We start from the raw sequence: 21,990 nt of genomic DNA on the forward strand, positions 1-21,990 counted from the left end.
CGGTCTCTTCTTAAATTTATTTGTACTACTATTTGTTCAGTTTAATAGATGTGTTAGATGCTTAATTTTAGTTATAAGTCTAAAAATATGTGTCCTAAATATATATCGTAAGAACTTTCTGATCCGTACCCGCTCGATATTCTGTATTATTATGTATCGTCTTTCTTGGAGTTGGTATAGTAAAATAAAAGGAAAAGACTTCTCTTATAGATTATATAGAAAATACTTATATACAATTATATACAAAATATATAAATACAGAACCCGTCCTAAAAATAAATTAGTAGTTTTCGGAAATTCTCGGTAAGAAAGAAGGGGATTGTTTTTTTTTTTCTGTTTTAAGAAAGGAAAATCTTATTTCCCGAATCATTGTACATTGCAATTTGAATTAGGAATTCTGTGTCCAACTCTAAGCAGCCCTTAACTACATATGCATCTGATCATATATGTATTATCTATTCCAACAAATAATACAAAAGAAGGAGGTTTTTCAATGCGAGATCTAAAAACATATCTCTCTGTGGCACCAGTACTAAGTACGCTATGGTTCGGGGCTTTAGCAGGTCTATTGATAGAGATTAATCGTTTTTTCCCGGATGCGTTGACATTCCCCTTTTTTTCATTCTAGTTATTGTCATGGGAAGGAATGAAGAAGATTAGAGATCCAATCAAATATTGGTGATGAATCCCTCTCCCCCTCTTTTCTCTTTTTTCCCTTTTTAGAATAAGGGAGGAAAGAGAAAGAATAAAAAAAGTGGATTCAACATTCGGGCTCAAGTTCGAATTAACTGAATATTAATAATAGAGGAATGGGGGTCGAATAGAAGATCTAGGGCAAGAGTATTATACAAGATACTTAAATGATTACTTCAATTTGAAATATACTTTAGAAAAATCGTTGTATTTTCCTATGACTTTGCTTTACTATTACTTTATTTTCTTGATTTTAATCTTTTACTTTTAGAATTGGATTTCAAGTTAGTAACTTCTATTTTATCCTTTCTTCGTTTTGAATCGAAAATAGAAGAGTTGAGTAAATCAAAAATCCAAAGGAGGTTCATGGCCAAGGGGAAAGATGTCCGAGTAACGGTGATTTTGGAATGTACTAGTTGTGTCCGAAACAGTGTTGATAAGGTATCAAGAGGTATTTCCAGATATATTACTCAAAAGAACCGGCACAATACGCCTAATCGATTAGAATTGAAAAAATTCTGTCCCTATTGTTACAAACATACGATTCATGGGGAGATAAANTTGTTAAAATTACAGGTTAGTTTTTAAGGATTTAGTTTTCTACAGTATTTTTGGAGTATTTTGGGTACCTGTTTTTAAAAAGGAGTTTTACAGCTGGTTTGTGTGGGTTAAGTTAGAGAAGAAGGCTGTGAAAAAGGTACAAGTTTTTGTGCTCCTCAACCAGCTGTGTTGCTGCGTTTTTTATCCAATACATTGGTGGCTTATTATAGGAGTTATGGGACCAGATTACAAACCATTTATGCAAATTGTTTTCCAAAATACATATAACATTATGCAAAGCTGGCATCTTGATGGTTACTCTTTCTTTGTCGTTGGGTAATTACTCCTCTCATCTGTGCTTGCATTACTCAATATTATTTTTTAGAATGTCATTATGATAAACTGTGTTACCATGAAGTACAAATGTGACGTCTTACTTAATTTTTGTATTGCCTTTGACGCCTAACTGAATTTGCAACTTTGGCTTTTGGTACGTTCAAACGTTAATATAGTAATACAGTAAAGGTGTTTCCTGCGAAATACTTATGGTTCATTTTTGTTGGATGACATAATGTAAGTCAAAATTTGTGTTGCAGCTGCGTCCCAACTTTGCTGACGCTTGGTCAAATATAGCTTGTGCATATATGAGGAAAGGAAGGCTCAGTGAGGCAGCTCAATGTTGTCGTCAAGCAGTAGCTTTAAATCCTCTTCTGGTATTGAGTTTACCTATGTTTTTGGCTTCTGTTTAACAGCTCAGATGATTTGAATCCTTTTATGTTTGTTACTTAACTCACTTGTGTTAATTCTAGGTTGATGCACATAGCAATATTGNATCTTGACCAACATGAAATTAAAAAGAAATGTTACGTGTTAACATGGTTTACATAATAAGTGTTGCCTGTAAAAATTTATTTCATAGTTTTCATATCTTTTTCCAATTCTAGCAATTAGTTATTTTGTATTTATTTTATGCTTTACAGAATTCGTTCATTCTACTATCACAGGGAATACTTCTCAAAAAGGGAAAGCAAAACAATCATTAACGGACATAACAAATCGTCTAAATTTCCCTTGATTTAGTACAACCCCAAAAAAGAGTTTTGGACATGTTTCGACATCTTATTCTCAAGAACAATATCCAATATCAACGCAAGACAATAATTTCCAATATGGTTCGTCGAGTTCTAATTTGCAGGAAGAACAACTTCTACCTGATTTAAATGAGATACCATTATTTGAAGGTAATATTTACGCTTAAGTTATTAAAATTATTTTTGGAAATTTGAGGAAATCAATTTTTGGTGCCCCTGTATACATGTCCAAATAAATAATGAAGTTTTAATTTATAAACATATAATTTATATGCGAAACTTGGGCAACAGAATTATTTAAAAAACTCAACTTTATGTTTCTTCAATTTATTTGCGTCTCTTTATTTTCTCAAGTACATCATGTTTGTTATTTTACAATTGTACTTATGAGTTTTTTTTTGTTACACTTATCGAATTTTCATTCTTTTAAATGCATCCCTTTTATTTCAAATTTTGTTTTGCAATATACTTTTTCCTAAATTTTAAATTGGAAAACGGCTAACAATTAATATTTATATTTAGAATTTGAAGATGACAATATTGATGTTGATATACCAGGTATGTCCTTGAATTAACCGCAACTTATAGTCATACATACAAGTTTATTAAATTATGATTTAATCGTCAAGGCCATATGCAATCCAACGTACATTTTCACGATGCAAATGAAGATGACGATGTTTTTGAAGGTATTCACATATAACTCATCAATGTTCGATAATAGTCAAATGCATTAAAACTTCCACATATATTAAATTTAGAATTTTAACTAATTATTATTATGTTTAGATGATGAAGTTGAGAGCTTGATCACCAATGAAGGTAAGTATGTCGTAATTTGAAGTTACATATACAACATACTTTTACTTTCTATGTAATAACTTCTTTAACTTTATCTCTTTAATTTACTCTCATACAACTAGAATATTGGGATATTGGAGATGCCAATTATGAATGTGAATATTGTGGGGCTTATTTCTGGTTTGAGGAAAGAGTTCAGAAGCAGTATAAAAATAAAAAACCTGTTTTCACTTTATATTGTGGTCGTGGAAAAATCAAGCTACCAACTCCAAAGGAGCCTCCTTCGATTTTGAAGAATTTATTGTTTGGATCAGGTTAATAAATAAATTCATTTCATTAAAAAGATACACTATAAGTTTGCATATATATATATATATATATCAATGGGAGGAAAGGTGGATTTCTCTGTCAACAAAATAAAGGGACCGAGAACATTCAGATTGTCTGGGCAAAACTATCATCAGATTGGAAGCTTATTGCCTCCGGAGGGATCTTCTCCAAAATTTGCTCAGCTTTATATCTATGATACAGAAAATGAGGTGAAAAATAGAATTCATGCTATCAGGTTACGATATACAATTGGTTACTCAAATTAATTTAAAATTATATTTTTAATAAGACATAAATTGTTAGTTGAATTCAATATTTTTCTGTACAGCCGTGGTGAATTGAACAATCAACTTCATGCTGAAATTGTGAATGACTTGAAGCAAATGCTTGATGAGAACAATGTTCTTGCAAAGTCATTTAGAATGGTGAGAGATCAATTTCAAGCAGATGGGACCTCAAATGTTAGACTTAGATTGATTGGGAAAAGAGGTTCTGATGGAAGAAGATACAATTTACCAACCGTTTCGGAGGTTGCTGCTTTGATTGTAGGAGATTTTGAACAAACAAGGTGTGACAGAGATATCATAGTTGAAAGCCAATCTGGACAACTACAAAGGATAAATGAATTAAATGCAGCATACTTAGGTTTGCAATATCCATTACTATTTCCGTATGGTGAAGATGGATACCGGGAAGATATTCCTTTAAATGATATTGATGATTCAACTGGTGGAAGAAAATGTGTTAGCACACGTGAGTACTTATCATATAAAATTCAAGAAAGGAAGGATGAAGATCCAACAATTGTGTCAGCTAGAAGATTATTTCAGCAATTCTTGGTAGATGGTTATACAATGATGGAATCTTCTCGATTAAGGTTTATTAGGCTTCATCAAAAACAATTGAGAGCACATTTTTATAAAGGGTTACAAGATGTTGTTTTACATGGGGATATATTCTTCTCAAGGACAAAGAGTTATACTCTCTTCCAGCTTTACGGGAGGTGAACGTTACATGTTGCAGAATTATCAAGATGCCATGGCAATTTGCAAATGGGCGGGGTACCCTGATCTGTTCATCACTTTTACTTGCAACCCAAAATGGCAAGAAATTACTAGATTTGTGGAGAGTAGGGGATTATCTCCAGAAGATCGTCCCGACATTTTAACAAGGGTTTTCAAAATCAAGCTGGATCGCATGATAAAGGATCTACGCGATAATAAAATTTTTGGAGAAGTAAAAGCAGGTACAATTTTAATGTTCTACAGAATTATTATGTTTGCACATTAATGTTATCATATGCTAATATTAAAAATAACTAACATATAAGCTTAATGATCTAATTACATCTGCATTCTTCAGTGATTTATACAGTTGAATTCTAAAAGCGAGGCTTGCCTCATGCACACATCTTGCTTTTTCTTATGAATAAATACCCAAATGTCGGAGATATTGCTGGAATAATTTCAGCAGAATTACCAGATAAAAAAGTAGATCCTTCTTATTATAATGCTGTTACAAATTTCATGATGCATGGTCCTTGTGGTACTGCTAGAAAATCTTCTCCGTGCATGAAAAATGGTAGATGCACAAAGCACTTTCCAAAAAAATTTGTGTCATCAATCACAATTGATGATGATGGGTATCCAATTTATAGAAGAAGGGATGATGGTAGAAATGACAACCACAATTGATGAAGATGGGTATCCAATTTATAGAAGAAGGGATGATGGTAGAACTGCAAAGAGAGTAGGTATTGAGTTGGATAATCGGTATGTTGTACCACACAATAGATTTTATTAATGAAGTATGGTGCACATATTAACGTGGAGTGGTGTAATCAATCACGGTACATTAAATACTTATTTAAGTATGTAAATAAAGGTAATGATCGTGTCACCGCAGCTTTTTCTCAAAGTGTAAATAATGAAGAATCGGGGGTCGTTGATGAAATAAATATGTATTGTGATTGCCTATACATATCACCTTGTGAAGCTGCTTGGAGAATTTTTAAATTCCCAATACACCATAGAGAACCACCGGTAGAAAGGCTATCTTTTCACCTACCAAATAATCAGACGGTCATATTTTCGGATGATGATCCAATTGATGCTGTTGTCAATAGACCAACCGTAAAGGAATCTATGTTTTTAAGCTGGTTTGAAGCTAATAAGACATTTCCTGAAGCAAGAGAATTGACTTATACAGAATTCCCTCTAAAGTTTGTGTGGAAACAAAACTTAAAAAGATGGGAAAAAAGAAGAACATCTGCATTTTCTATTGGGAGAATATTCTTTGTCCTACCTGGCTTTGGCGAGCAATATTACCTTAGATTGTTGTTGAATGTCATTAAAGGTCCAAAGAGTTGTGACGATTTAAAAAAATCAACGGGGTTGATCATGAGACTTTTAGAGATGCATGTTATGTGTTGGGTTTATTAGATGATGACAAGGAATACGTGGATGCTATAATGGAAGCAAGTAATTGGGGAACGACATCATATCTTAGGCAATTATTTGCTATGCTACTTTTATCAAATTCAATGTCACGTCCAGAAATTGTTTAGCAAGGGCATTTACTATCAGAAGATATCCTTCATGAAGAAAGAAGAATATTGGATCACCCAGGTATTTTTTTTAATGCTTACAATTTCGATTTATGATATGATACTTATGAAGGATGGCCGATTTGCGTAACTTTATTAATTAATTTTCTTTTTACTTACTTCATTCATATTAATCCGATTGTTTATAATCTTCTTTTTTTGTTTTTCAACTTCATACAAAATTCACTCAACAACTTAATGTTTGTTAAACAATATTTTGTTATGTTGTCTTTTAAAATATTGTTCTGTTTAGATGATTGGAATAATATTGGTACTAAATAATGCACTTTCCAGACATAAATACTAATTCAAAATTAATGCATTGTATTTAATGCCCTAAACCTTCGGGAAAACCTATAATCGTTCTTATGCATTCTCTACTTTAATTGAAAATACTTCGATTAACTTTTTATTAATGTAAAAAATTATTTTTTTTGCTACATTACAAATAATAAATTGCATATTCACATTATTAACAATTTTTAAAAATAAAATGAAACACATTGTTTCGACTATATTATTACTTCAAATTCTATGTACGTTAAATTAATGTAAACTACTATTGACCACTATATTTTTTCGTTAATCTTATTATTTATTTCATGAGGCTAAATTAAACTTTACAATCTAATTGTATTTAATTATTTTATATTTTCATGTTATTTCAGAAGCTGAGCTAACAGATGAAGAATTGAAAAGTTGCTGTTTGCAAAAGCTTGAAAGTTTTTTGAAAGGTTGTGGAAGAAGTTTTCAGGATTTTCCAACAATGCCAAGGCCTGTTTATAATACGGAAGAAGTTGACAACAGTAATAGATTAATACGGGATGAATTGCGTTATAATAAACGCGCTTTGGCAGAGGAACATCAAGAATTAGTAAAGAATTTGACAGATGAGCAAAGGTCAGTTTATGAAAAAATAATAAGAGATGTGAATGAAGACAAAGGTGGATTTTTCTTTTTATATGGTTTTGGAGGAACGGGCAAGACTTTCATTTGGAGAACTCTATCTTCTGCCATAAGATCTAGAGGAGATATTGTGTTAACTGTTGCATCTAGCGGGATTGCATCTTTGTTGTTACCAGGTGGTCGAACAGCTCATTCAAGATTTGTGATTCCTCTGAATGTAACTGAAGATTCAACATGTAATATCAAGCAAGGTACTCCTTTAGCTAATTTAATTATTAAGGCAAAGCTGATTATTTGGGATGAGGTCACCCATGATGCATAGATATGTTTTGAAGCTCTTGATAAACTTTAAGAGATATTCTAGGTGTGACGACCCGGCCCGTCGTCACGTGAGTTACCGCCCCGTTTTCCCCATTTTCTGCTTCCTGTCGTNAAATACAATTAAATGTTCTGGAGTTCCAAATCATGCTCTTACTCTAAAGGTTGGTATTCCTGTAATGTTGTTAAGAAATATTGATCAGTCAGCAGGATTATGTAATGGAACAAGGTTGATCATAACTAAACTTGGAAATCAAGTTATTGAAGCCAAGGTGTTAGCGGGACAGATGGCCGGCCAGAAAGTATTTATTCCAAGAATGACATTGACTCCATCTGATGCTAGAATTCCATTTAAGTTCCAGCGAAGATAATTTTCAATAATTGTTTCTTTTGCCATGACAATCAACAAAAGTCAAGGACAGTCATTGTCTCACGTTGGTTTATTTTTGAAGAAGCCAGTTTTTACACATGGACAACTATATGTTGCTCTTTCTCGGGTGACAACCAGAAAGGGATTAAAAATTTTGGTTTGTGATGACGATGGGCAAATAACTACTAAAGCTACAAATGTTGTATTTAAAGAAGTTTTTCAAAATTTAGTCTGACACTCGAAAGATAATCAGTATCTTTTTTGAGGTTTAACTACTACTTTTGTTGCTGAGATTCATTAACCAAGGGTGACAATAGCTGTTGATAAGACATTTGTAGCTTTGGATAGGTACGCTTTACTTTATGTTGTTTTTTTTAATATATTTCTCTATTCTATATAAAAATTAACATTTAAAAAAATGTTGTAAATACAGGTATTTAAGGATTATTTTCACATATTTTTGGAGTATTTTGGTCCTGTTTTAAAAAGGAGTTTACAGCTTGTTTGTGTGGGTTTAAGTTGGAAGAAGAAGGCTGTGAAAAGGAACAATTTTTGTGCTCCTCAACCAGCTGTTGTTGCTGCGTTTTTTATTCCAATACATTGGTGGCTTATTATAGGAGTTATGGGACCAGATTACAAACCATTTATGCAAATTGTTTTCCAAAATACATATAACATTATGCAAAGCTGGCATCTTGATGGTTACTCTTTCTTTGTCGTTGGGTAATTACTCCTCTCATCTGTGCTTGCATTACTCAATATTATTTTTTAGAATGTCATTATGATAAACTGTGTTACCACGAAGTACAAATGTGACGTCTTACTTAATTTTTGTATTGCCTTTGACGCCTAACTAAATTTGCAACTTTGGCTTTTGGTACGTTCAAACGTTAATATAGTAATACAGTAAAGGTGTTTCCTACGAAATACTTATGGTTCATTTTTGTTGGATGACATAATGTAAGTCAAAATTTGTGTTGCAGCTGCGTCCAACTTTGCTGACGCTTGGTCAAATATAGCTTGTGCATATATGAGGAAAGGAAGGCTCAGTAAGGCAGCTCAATGTTGTCGTCAAGCAGTAGCTTTAAATCCTCCTCTGGTATTGAGTTTACCTATGTTTTTGGCTTCTGTTTAACAGCTCAGATGATTTGAATCCTTTTATGTTTGTTACTTAACTCACTTGTGTTAATTCTAGGTTGATGCACATAGCAATATTGGGAATTAGATGAAAACACTAGGGTTATTGGAAGAGGTAAAATACTGAGACTTTCTTCACTATATTGAAAATATATTATTAATCATTCTATTTGAGGTATCTTGATAATGAATAATTATCTAACTGACACTGTATTGTAGATGAGTAGTTGTATTAGCAGTTGTGTTGTGTTTGTGCTGTAGTGTTTTTTGAATATTCTTTATATGTCTGCTAATTCTTTTTATATTCCTCTTTTTTTTTCAATCGGAAATGCTTAAAGGAAGTTGGAAATACCTGACTGGATTTGAGTCCCTTTATAAACTCAAATTCTAAGAGGGATGCAACTGTGCAAAATAGAGATCTTCCTTGGAAAATGAGGTTCCTGTCTATATAGAAGATTGAGTGCAATTTGTAAAGAACCATATTTTTGTGTAAGTTCTCTACTTTTTTGGTATACATCATATAAGGGAGATTTTCCCACTTCAATGAATTTGATTTACTTCATCAGAAAAAACCTTTGCTTCTGGCAATTCTAACTCGCATTTTGCTATAACCTTGGTGACCAAATCATCCATGTTAGCCTTCTTATATAATTTTTTCTTGTCAATATTTTTAATCTTAATAAGAGATTATAGGCATGACATCCTGTTGAAGAAGTATTTTTATGCTTTAGTTGTTTAAGTTATTTAATATTTTTGTCTTTCTTGCACTCCTAGGCCTATGCTCTTATTTCTAAGGGAGTCAGAATAGTTTGCACCAATACAGCTGTAAGAAATGCAAAGTCTGTAGTTCTGAAGACTCAGGGAAGTGGATCCCTGAAAAATAACATCATAACAGTATTTGGTATGAGTACCTTTACTTGTCTGGAGCCTCTTAAAGTATGTACATCTAATGGTTGCACAGTTGAAGGATTCATTTCTAAGCCTGGTTATGGTAGTGGACGCAATATAGGGGATCAGCAATACTTTTTTGTGAATAGACGACCAGTAGATATGCCAAAAGTTGGCAAGCTTGTCAATGAGTTGTACAGAGGTGCAAACTCTCGACAATATCCCATTGCAATCATGGACTTCACGATCCCACCCAGTGCATTTGATGTCAACGTAACTCCTGATAAAAGAAAAATATTTCTGTCCGATGAAGGCTCCATATTGCATTCTTTGAGAGAAGCTTTACATCTGATAATTACACTTTGCCCAACCATCTCTATGCATATGACTGAGTTAGGTACACTAATGCATTATCGAATTTTATTATTCTTTAACAGATCTTTCAGTCTTCAGGTGCATGTCATGTGCGTTTCTGTTTACTCCGCTTTCCTGGCTGTTATGCTGCTTGATTTTTGTGGTCTTGATTATTTGTTCTGTTTGACGCATGCAATTGTTATGTGGAGGCACTTCGTATACAACCTACATTTGCCGCAAATGGTCCAATCTTGCTAGCCTCTTCATGGATGCAGGTGATCTTAACAGGGCATTACAATACTACAAGGTATGGAATACCTTAAATCATTGAGCGAATCTTTTCTCATTCAGGCTTTATGTTTTTTTTAGGATGACACTGCATTTGAAAAGCAGATCGCTCTATTTGCACTTGCTGTTTCTGATATAGTGCTTATCAACATATAAGTTCTTCTATTCTGTGAAATAGATAGTATGTGGACTTATGATAAATTAAAACCAGAAACAAATTATGCATTGGTGGCTCAAAATTTTAAATATTCAGGTGGTGTCATGACATTGGTCTTGAGCAGGCTGCAAATAATCCTCTTTTGAAGACTGTTTTCCAGGTAAAGTACAGAGAAGCTTTTTTTTCCGAATATTCCTTCTGGATGTTTTATTACTTGCTTTATCTTTAACAGGTTATGATGCAGCGTCCGTGTAAAACGACATTGATGTTTGTTATTCGTGACAAAACAAGGGTAAGGTGCCTTCTTCTCTCATAAATGTTTTAACAGATTAAGGAAATTCTGGCATTTGTAAAACTGCAGGTCCTGTGAGAACTAAGTTGGTCATTTTTTCACTTTTATTTGTAGACTCCCCTCTAAAATTTGGAACATGTTCTAAGGGAAGACATTCAGAAGGTACCATATTGATGATTTTCTTATTATGTGTTCTTCTGAACTCTACATTATCGATTTTATCATACTGTTCTGGACTTTGTAGATATGGGATTCTGTCCCAAAGACGCAAGCTCACAAGGAAACACCGTTAAGTGAGTTTTTTAATGTGAGTGGCAGTGAAGTTTGATCTGCTGTTACTTTGTTGCTGTCTATTTGTCTGCTCACGGATTTAGTGAAACTGACTAGATATCCAGGTCGAGGTCGACGCTTATAAGTTCCTTACGAGAAAAGAGCAAGACATTCCTCAAATTCGATGAGATATTAAGAACACTTTGGTTAATAAAACACTGTGTTGTGTCTGACAGTGTTGGATCGATAATGTGATAATATGTTTTACTCCGTTGCTGTTGCTGTTCGTCGTCTAAATGATCTATCACCCTCTTTAGTTATTAAAGCTTAATGGCATTATTGTGCTATCATTTCCTCTTTCTTGAGAAAGTTTTGGTTCTTCAACAGTAAAAATTGTCATCACAGACTGCTGTACTTTTTTGGATATTAATCAAAACGACATTACCATTTTTGTTTCAGGTGTAGCATACAGTACAAGGAACTCTTTGTTACGTCTTTTCCGTTTGACGTTGCGCACAACCTGACAAAATCTGCTTTCCTCAAGGATAGCATTTGGCAAGCTTGGGACTATCAAGATACACGACTTTTCACATTATCATTGACAAGATCAGAACCGATTTGCAGAATTGTGTTTGAAATAATGCAGAGTGTTGCTTCAGATGAGAGAGCAGATCCTGTTGGAGTTCAAAATTGTAGATAGATTCATGAAGACATCTTTTCTATTAATTTGTTCATCCTTTACTCCAAGTCCATGCAAAGTCTCCTTTTATTTTATTAAAAACAGTGTGGATAGTTTGCAATAAGATGTGAATAAACAGAATGATAATGATATAAGGGTGAACAAAATTAATATACAATATCAAAACTACACATAAACCCTGAACTTCAATTGTCAGCAAACATAACGCTATAAATAGACTCGAAATTCAGTTTCTGAAATTTTCATTTTTTTAAAATTATTAAATGTTGACGGTACTAAAAGTGAAATATACGGACTATATTGGAAAAGCTTGGTTGAAGNACTCCTGAATTCTTAAATACAATTAAATGTTCTGGAGTTCCAAATCATGATCTTACTTTAAAGGTTGGTATTCCAGTAATGTTATTAAGAAATATTGATCAGTCAGCAGGATTATGTAATGGAACAAGGTTGATCATAACTAAACTTGGAAATCAAGTTATTGAAGCCAAGGTGTTAGCGGGACAGATGGCCGGACAGAAAGTGTTTATTCCAAGAATGACATTGACTCCATCTGATGCTAGAATTCAATTTAAGTTCCAGCGAAGACAATTTTCAATCATTGTTTCTTTTGCCATGACAATCAACAAAAATCAAGGACAGTCATTGTCTCACGTGGGTTTATTTTTGAAGAAGCCAGTTTTTACACATGGACAACTATATGTTGCTCTTTCTCGGGTTACAACCAGAAAGGGATTAAAAATTTTGGTTTATGATGACGATGGGCAAATAACTACTAAAGCTACCAATGTTGTATTTAAAGAAGTTTTTCGAAATCTAGTCTGATACTCAAAAGATAATCAGTATCTTTTTTGAGGTTACTTTTATTGCTGAGATTCATTAACCAAGGGTGACAACAGCTGTTGATAAGACATTTTTAGCTTTGGATAGGTACGCTTCACTTTCTATTGTTTTTTGAATATATTTCTCTATTTCTCTATTCTATATAAAAATTAACATTTAAAAAAATGTTGTAAATACAGATACGTCAGGATTATTTTCACATATTTTTGGAGTATTTTGGTCCTGTTTTAGGAGTTTACAGCTGGTTTGTGTGGGTTTAAGTTGGAAGAAGAAGGCTGTGAAAAGGAACAATTTTTGTGCTCCTCAACCAGCTGTTGTTGCTACATTTTTTATTCCAATAAATTGGTCGCTTATTATGGGAGTTATGGGACCAGATTACAAACCATTTGTGCAGATTGTTTTCCAGAATACAGATAACATTATGCAAAGCTGGCATCTTGATGGTTACTCTTTCTTTGTCGTTGGGTAATTACTCCTTAACATCTCATTCTATTCATTAATAAACCACATGGATTTAATAACTGAATCAATACAACAAGATACTGTAATTTTCACAGAATGGATGAAGGTAGATGGAGTCCTGCAAGTAAAACACAATACAATCTTATAGACGCAGTTTCACGTTGTACCACACAGGTTAGAATAATATGATGAACTCATTACTCAATATTATTTTTAAGAATGTCATTTTGATAAACTGTGTTACCACGAGTACAAATGTGACGTCTTACTTAATTTTTGTATTGCCTTTGACGCCTTACTGAATTTGCAAGTTTGGCTTTTGGTACATTAAAACCTTCATATAGTAATACAGTAAAGGTGTTTCCTATGAAATACTTATGGTTCATTATTGTTGGATGACATAATCTAAGTCAAAATTTGTGTTGCAGTTGCGTCCCAATTTTGCTGACGCTTGGTCAAATCTAGCTGGTGTATATATGAGGAAAGGAAGGCTGAGTGAGGCAGCTCAATGTTGACGTTAGGTACTAGCTTTAAATCCTCGTTTGGTATTCGAGTTTACCTATGTTTTTAGCTTCTTTTTAATAGCTCAGATGATTTGCATCCTTCTATGTTTGTTTATTAACTCACTTGTGTTCATTCTAGGTTGATGCACATAGCAATCTTGGGAATCAGATGAAAGCACACGTGTTAGTGGAAGAGGTAAAATACTGAGACTTTCTTAGCCCTTTTATATACATACATACGGATCGATTCAAGCCTGAAATATCATATTCCATAAAATTGGTTTTACAGTATTCAAAGGTAACATATTTAACTTTCACATAGTTTAAAGTTCTTTTCTGTAGTATTTCTGTTTCTATTTTTGAAACTAGGATTAACAATTTTGTATAGATTATAGAAAAGTCAACATTTTTGCAGTATCATTAAAGTACTTGCTAAGATTTATATGAAATTTCTTTGATCCCCATGGCATCAACTGTATAAGAAGTTGTTCCAGTTATTCCAATTCTATTTAAAGAGTTATTTAAGTGATATGGAACGAACTGTAGCAACTAAATATTTTTATAATCAATAAAAAAATTATTTGCCCAGTATATTTGCCGGAAACAGTGCTAATATGCTCTTGATTGTATCCGTGTAGAATGGTGAGTTGTTTTCCGTTGTGCTCAACTAAAAGTCTCATGATTTTATCAAACCAGATACTACAAAAGGATACTTGTAATCATTCAGTGACTAAGTCAAGCAGGAAGTATCTGTCACAATTTGTATGCAAGGTTTATATGCAAGGTTTAGTACATGTATGACGAGAGGGTTACAACCTACATGTATGGAGGCACTACGTATACAACCTACATTTGCCGTTGCATGGTCCAATCTTGCTAGCCTCTTCATGGATGCAGGTGATCTTAACAGGGCATTACAATACTACAAGGTATGGAATACCTTAAATCATTTCGCATATTACGTTATCCAGAGTGTTGGATTTGTTTTGGCATTAAGTTTACTCACCATTTTTGTGATTCAACCTTCTAATATTATGACGACCCGACCCGTCATCTCATGAGTTACTACCCTGTTCTTCCCATTTTCTGCTTTCTTATGTTTCATTATCGGTATTGGGTGTGTTAGAATTGATTTGGAATGATTTTGATAAGAAATGAGACACTTAGTCTCTTTTAAGAAGGCTTAAGTTGGAAAAGTCAACCGGATGTTGACTTGTGAGTTAGAAGGCTCGGAATTGAATTCCGATGATTCGGTTAGCTCCGGGTGATGATTTAAGGCTTAAGAGCGCAATTGGGAGTAATTTTGGAGGTCCGGTGAAGAAGTTAGCCTATTTTGGCGAAGGTAGTATTTTGGCGATTTCCGGTTGAGAGGTGAAATTTTGATCCGGGAGTCGGAATGGAATTCCGAGAGTTGCTGTAGCTTTGTTATGTCATTTTGGACTTGTGTGCAAAATTTGAAGTCAATCGGACGTGATTTGATAGGTTTCGGCATCGGAAATAGAAGTTGGAAGTTCTAAAGTTCAGAAAGCTTGGATTGGAGGTTGATTCATGATTTTAGCGTTGTTTGATGTGATTTGAGGCCTCGAGCAAGTCCGTAATATATTATGGGACTTGCTAGTATACTTTGTTGGGATCCCATGAGGCTCGGATAAATTTTGGAAGAGTTTTTGAAAGATTTTTGCCTTTTTGAGCATAAATGTAATGATCTAAAGGTTCATTTTTAGTTCTAGAGATCCAAATTTGATTCCGAGACTTTCGGAATTTTGATAATGAATTATAGGACTGATCTGGAAATTTTGGTCTAATTTCATCAAGTCGCGATTGGGTTTTTGACGCGAAACATGAGTAATTGTTTAACGAGCGAAATGGATATCGCACTGGGCAAATGAGCTCCGAATTGAGTTTCGATTGAAGTGTTGTGTTGGTATTATTATTTGTGACTCATAGGAATAAGAATCGTATAATTCCGAGTTCGTACGGAGGAGTTAGAGCCTTTTTAGTGAAACTAAAGAGTGCTGGTGCATCAGGTCTGGTGTGGCAATTTTAGCGACCAGATTAGCACCTTTAGCAACCAGATTTGGGTCTTTAGCGACTAGATTTGCTTATTAAAAGCTGCTGCGTTTCTGCTCGTTTTTTTACCTATTTTCTTGCGAAATAACACGGCTTGGGGCGATTTTGAGCAAGAAATCATGGGAAATCTTGAGTTAAGTCACTTGTGATTATTTCTACTCCATAATATTGAATTATCATCGAATAACCCGACTAGATTACATGTTTTTGAGGTGTAAATTGGAGATTTTGGACCTAGGGATTTGAAAATAAGATTTGAAGATTTGAGAGGTCATTTGAGTTCCGATTTTGGTAAACTTTATATGTACGGACTCGTGGCGAGACGAGGAATCCGTTGGTGTGATTTTCGGAATTTTTCGAGAAGTGCGCCCGGGGCTCGGGTTTTACCAACTTCGTAAATTTTAGTACTTTTCGAGTATTTTTGATTGGGTTATGTTTCTTTAACCCATATTTATGTATTCGCTGTGATTTTGACTAGATTCGACGCGCGAGGAGGTCGATACAAAGGAAAAAGGCATTGCGGACCAGTCTACGGCCGGTTAGAGGTGAGTAGTTGGTGTATATGATGGCCTGAGGGTTTGAAACCCCGGCTTATCACATTGTGACACTATTGTAGGGTGTGACTCGCACCCCATCGCAGGTGCGGGATTAGTTATGACTGGGGACTGAGACTTAGTCCATCCCGAACAAGAATGTTTCTATATTGGCGACTGATACGTACCCTGTATTGAATATATCTGGGCTTATTGCCGTGTTTGGGGCCTTGTGCCGATCTGTAGCATCCTTAGAGGATGAATGTCATTGTGATAGCATGCTTTGTGTAATCATTGATCTCAGTCCTGTGTTTAATCACTGTTATGAAATGCTAAGTCACTTTTCCTGAAGTTAAATATCTAAAGTATATTCTCCTTAATAAATTGGAAATTGGGAAATTAATTGAATCTGTTACGTGACTCATATGCATATTGTGGACTGAGTATAGATCGGGCTGCACGCCGCAGCGAATGGTATGATTATATTGCGCTTGGGCTGAAGGAGCCCCTCCGGAGTCTGTATACACCCCCAGTGAGCGCCGTCGACGTTAAATGGATCGGGCTACGCACCGTAGCGGTCATGTGCATTGCATTGCATCCTTATATTATACTTGACTGATATATTTGAAGTTGTTTTGTTGTTGGGTCGTAGTTAGGTGATGGACTGTTAGTTTTAGCTTTACTTTGTGGCATTTCGTGGATTTCTTATCTTCAGACATTTTATATGCTTATTACTCACTGAGTCGGTAGTACTCACCCCTACTCCTTGCACCTTGTGTGCAGATTCAGGTACACCGGAGGCTTAGCTGAGCAGTCTTTGTTTCCCAGAGCTTATCAGAGTTGTTGAGGTAGCTGCTTGACGTTCGCAGGACCTGACTACTCTTCCTATTTCAGTTTTATTTATATATACATTTCCAGACTTGAGTATTTTCGTTCAGATATTGTTATTCAGATTGTTTTAGAGGCTCTAGACTCGTGACCCCAGGTCTTTGGGAGCGTTTTATCAGACTTCGTATTTTTCTCAGTATTATTCTATTATAAATATTGGATTATTATTCTAAAACTATTATAATCTCTTTAGATTGTCGGTTTGAGGTTTACGGTTAATTTGGGAACGATTGTGGTCTGGCTTGCCTAGCAATATTGTTGGGCGCCATCACGACCGGGTTTGGGGTCGTGACACATATCCAGGAAGCCATCAAGCTAAAACAAAATTTTACAGATGCATATTTGAACATGGGAAACGTGTATAAGGTAATACCTTCTGCTTTGTGCTAATATGGTCTGTGGTGCAAGTGCCGTTGTAAGAATATGGGACATATGTATTTCTGCCTTGCATTTTCCAGGCTCTGGGAATGCCACAGGAGGCCATTATGTGTTACCAGCGTGCTCTCCTTGTGCGACCAGACTATGCAATGGCTTTTGGTAAGTGCTCCTTTCTTGGTCTTAGCTTCATATCAATTGCTATGAAGTTGCTTAGGGTGAAGTTCATTTGCACAGTACTTATCTGTATGTATAGATGTCTTTTCTTTTAGAATATGTATTTGTCGACGTCTTTGCACGGAATGATCACATCATACTGCTTGCCTCCTTTTTTTTTCTCGGGGATAAATCATATTGCTTTCATCTACACCGTTGCAGTCATTTTGTCAATTGGCTAAAACCTTGAGTTTCCATTTTTCCGATGTAGTTGATGCTCTATACTAATTGAGGTGAAGGATAAAGTAGGACGAAAATCATATAAGCTTGAAGCTACCTGAGGCCTCAATTCTGGGCAACGCAGTACCTTAGCCAAAAACTTTATTTCCGAGTATATACACCAGGTCAATCATTCTGCAACGAATATCTGATCCTATTTTCATATGATGAACTCATTACTTAATATTATTTTTGAGAATGTCATTTTGATAAACTGTGTTAGCACGAAGTACAAATGTGACGCCTTACTGAATTTTTTTATTGCCTTTCACAGGTACTAAAGACAATATTTTGAAATTAACATCAGGGACGTGAACCTTTCGTCTCATATGAAGGTTGAAAGCTACTATAACTTAGTAAGCATATGATGTAAAAATCATGTAAATAAAGTAAGTATCTGCTTATGAGGAGACCAAACAGGCGAAGGGAAAACATGGAAGAAAGAGAATGCATCTAGAAGACAATATAATGCAACATAAAGATAAGAGAACTACACAGAATTCATTCGTGATGATTAGTCTCAAACCAAAAAAAAAGAGTTAGATAAACACACCTTCACTTCATCGTACAGCTTTTTCTCCGCAGCTTATTTGGGGCTGGTTTTATGTTTGCTTTCATGGATATTTACATGTCCTTTTCCTGCTGCGTATTGGAACAATTTAAGCTGCGTTCTAGGCTGATTTTCGGAACTTACGGGGGGCTGTTTTGACTGACTTTTTAGGGTGAGTTTTGCGGCAGATCTTATAGCCGTATTTTTCTACGTATTGGCTACTCTTGGTCCAGATTTGTTGACTGTTTTTCAGCGATATCGGCAGCAGGTTTAAAGCTGGAATTTTTGGACGGTTTTTAGGTGAGAATGTCGCAGCATTTCGGACTGTTTGATGCTGATTTTCTCGGCTTTTTGGAGTATTTTGCGGCTGTTTTAAGTTCCGGTTTAAAGCTGGTTTGTGTGGGTTTAAGGTGGAAGAAAAAGCTTGTGAAAAGGAACAATTTTTTTGCTCCTCAAACAGCGGTTTCTGCTGTGATTGAGCACAAATAGTACTGTTATGCACTCCCTTCCTCTTTTGTTTGTCCTTGGTTTGCTCTTACACATTTAGAACAAAAATGGTCTTCAGCTGTTGTCAGCAGTTTGGGAGTGACTTATCCATGATACAACAACTTTTTCCTGGCTGGACTCGTAGTACTGTACAAGCTAAAATACAAGAAAGAAGAGCAGCTACATCCATTTAGGCTTCAATGGTGGCCAAAGAGTTACTTTGTTCAGACCCGATGGATATTTCTCATTGTATCCTTCCTATCACTCCATGTCTTAAGTCAGTCTTCAGATTTGATATCTTAGCTTATGTATCTTGATTAGACTCTATATATTGTTATGAGTTTTGTGCTTCCTTAACTGAATATTTACTGCTGCAGTGCTCCATTCTCCAAGAAAAAGAAAAAACCTGCATAATGTATTTTCATTGATTTTGTGCATTGTTTTATTGTATGATCTGTTTGCAAAATGTTTGGCTAAATAAAATGAAGCTTAAATGTGAGTGGTTCAAGTGATAATTGGTGTTTTCAGCATTATACTTTTCAGATATTGAAAGTTGACTTCATTTCCTAACATCAGCAAAATAACAATTGTGATTCATATTATCTATCGCATATTGCTGTTAGCCATACACTTAAGCATGGTGAGATATTTGCCCTCTTGCCTGCTCTGTAGCTTTTACTAACCTTCTGGTCATAATCCGGGGTCTTTTATTTTTTGATGTAAGAAGTTAATGTTGTTCTCTATGTACAATTCCTTAACCGTAGCAATAGCCATAATGTTTCAGCTGGAACACATCTCATAGAGGTGTAACCAATCGTTCCAAAGGTAAATTTTCTTCAACTTTCTCTACTGCACTCATATTTATTTATTTTTCACTGCATCACCAGATGTTGGTGTGCTTATCGCTGCTGACACTGTAGCCTTCTCAATATCAATGACGACATTATCTGATTTTTTCCATCCTTTTTCATCAGGAGGAGCAGTTTCACTAGTGACTTCATTGTCTTCAAACTTCTGTTCCTCAACTACTGAGGGAGGCAAACGGATGGAAGTCCCATACTATTCTCTTATCTCTTTGTCACGTTGGTAGCTCGAAAACAGAATTTTGAACTTGACTTCTTAATAATATTTGGACAACGATCACAAAGGACGAGCATCTCATACTATTCCTTCATGCTCATGCATATAAATAGTAATCTCGCCTTGCTGTGTACTGTGCCATTATTGTCCATAGTAACTGTTATACCTAAGATTCATTTTTAGACCTGAAGTGTAAACTTTATTCGATTTGCTTGTGTTTCATATGCTGCTCCAAATATGATATTTCAAAATTCGAGGAGGAAGAAACGTTTGTTAATTTCGTGGTCCAAAGAAAGTAATGTTTGACAAACTGAGACTAGACAGATATTAGATACTAATATATGCTCACTCATTGTTGTTCTTTCTGAACACCAGTCCCATCTGAATCTTGTGTCATATTTATGCAAGAGGGACATATAAATTTACGATCGTTGAAGTAGTTGTAAAATGGGTTTAGCTGTTTTACTGATGGTATTCTCATTTACTTTCTGCTTCTTCCTCATTACTGTAGGTAGAGAAGGTTCTGTGACACAAGCTTTGCTAAATCTTCTTTTGGAGGATATGAAATCAGGGCCTGCATCGGTGCGAGTTCCCGTTCCCTATTAAAATGGATAGCATATCTTCCTTTGCAATATGGTGGTTGGAAATTCAAGATTCAACAATCTCAACTCTTGATTAGGAGGAATCAGAAATTAAATCTGCAATCACTTGACCTTTGTGGTTGTGTGTTAGCTGATGCTGGAGTCGAGAACATAAAAGATCTTTCTTCCCTGATGTTTTTGAACCTGTCACAATCGAAAAGTGATATTTATTATATTTTCCTATTGTTATCTCACTTTCGCGTCCAAGCTTGGAGTTAAGGCATCATTTATTTGCTCATAGTCAGCCATTGATGTCACTTCATTCATCTCTACATCTATTGAAGTAGAGATGTAAGAAACCACAGTCATATACAATCTTGAGAGTGTTAGCTCCATAATTGGATACAATTGGAATAGTTCAACACTCGTGTAATAATACAGTAAAGTTTTGAGTTTTCAGTTAGCTGAATAAACCATAATGAGAAAGAAGCATACAAATTATTACTAACATTACTGTTTACTTTCTGTTCATTTTGCATTCTTGCATTTGTATTGCATATTTTCACAGGCCAGAGTACACTTATGAATGTCTTTATCACTTTAACTCTTGGAATATTTCACAATTTATCTCTCATTTCAAGAAAGCTACTACTGTCATACCATACTTTCAATAGAATTCAAATGAGCAAATAATTAAGAGCAATATTATCATGCTAATATATTGTTTTTACAATCCGCGCATCGCGCGGGTACGTATACTAGTCTATTCTAATAACAACAACTCAAGAGAAAGCAAAAAATTGACCTTTTTCTAGCTATAAATAGCTAATTGGCTAATATTGGTAACATTTGGCTAATATTAGTAATATTTGATGAATTGGCCAATTTTTGTAATAAGATACTTATAAATGAACATACCTGGTAATTTTCCTTTATTATTTAGTGTTGATTTTGATTAGGTTTTAGTTTGGACTTTATCTGACTTACAACCTAGACACTGGTGGGCCACTCATAAATTTATTGGACCTTTCAAAAATTCTAAGTCCGAACCTGAATATTATGTTAAAAGATAGAAACTGTACAAAAAAAATAAAAATAAAAATTATAAATTACCTTATAATAAATGTTTTTATGTTTAGCATATTTGCAAAGATTGTATACATATAATGATTTAGGTTTGACTTTTTTTAATTAATACCAAACCAAACCAATAACGATTGGATTTTTTTCTTCAATACCAAACTAAATTAAATTTCCGGAACTCAAATTGCCGGTTTGGTGCTATTTATCAATTTTCTTTATACATCCCAGCTTTCTGCAAAGGGAGCCCAAACCCATTAACATAGTTTTAAGGGTACAACGCGTTAGGATTCTAGACGTGTGTATGGTATAACAGAAAGCCAGAAACTCTAATTGTATTGAAAATGATTATGCTGTTGAAAAA

At 34.6% G+C, this 21,990-nt stretch overlaps 1 long non-coding RNA gene and 1 pseudogene across 6 annotated transcripts; both read left to right on the forward strand.

Moving 5' to 3' along the window:
• Positions 1 to 1,059: 1,059 nt before the first annotated feature.
• Positions 1,060 to 12,565, forward strand: LOC109242815 (annotated as a pseudogene).
• Positions 12,566 to 17,262: 4,697 nt separating this feature from the next.
• Positions 17,263 to 21,044, forward strand: LOC109242822. 6 transcript variants are annotated; one of them, XR_002070441.1, is made up of 7 exons: positions 17,263 to 17,405; positions 17,498 to 17,576; positions 17,842 to 17,974; positions 18,124 to 19,134; positions 19,656 to 19,710; positions 19,860 to 20,077; positions 20,477 to 21,044. It is a non-coding gene; the product is annotated as an uncharacterized LOC109242822 (long non-coding RNA). The 6 variants fall into 6 exon arrangements; XR_002070443.1 differs by having other exon boundaries at positions 19,860 to 19,967; XR_002070442.1 differs by having other exon boundaries at positions 18,124 to 18,571; positions 18,665 to 19,134; positions 19,860 to 21,044.
• Positions 21,045 to 21,990: the final 946 nt, after the last annotated feature.

Source organism: Nicotiana attenuata, unplaced genomic scaffold, assembly GCF_001879085.1.
Source record: "Nicotiana attenuata strain UT unplaced genomic scaffold, NIATTr2, whole genome shotgun sequence".
Taxonomy (NCBI): Eukaryota; Viridiplantae; Streptophyta; class Magnoliopsida; order Solanales; family Solanaceae; genus Nicotiana; species Nicotiana attenuata.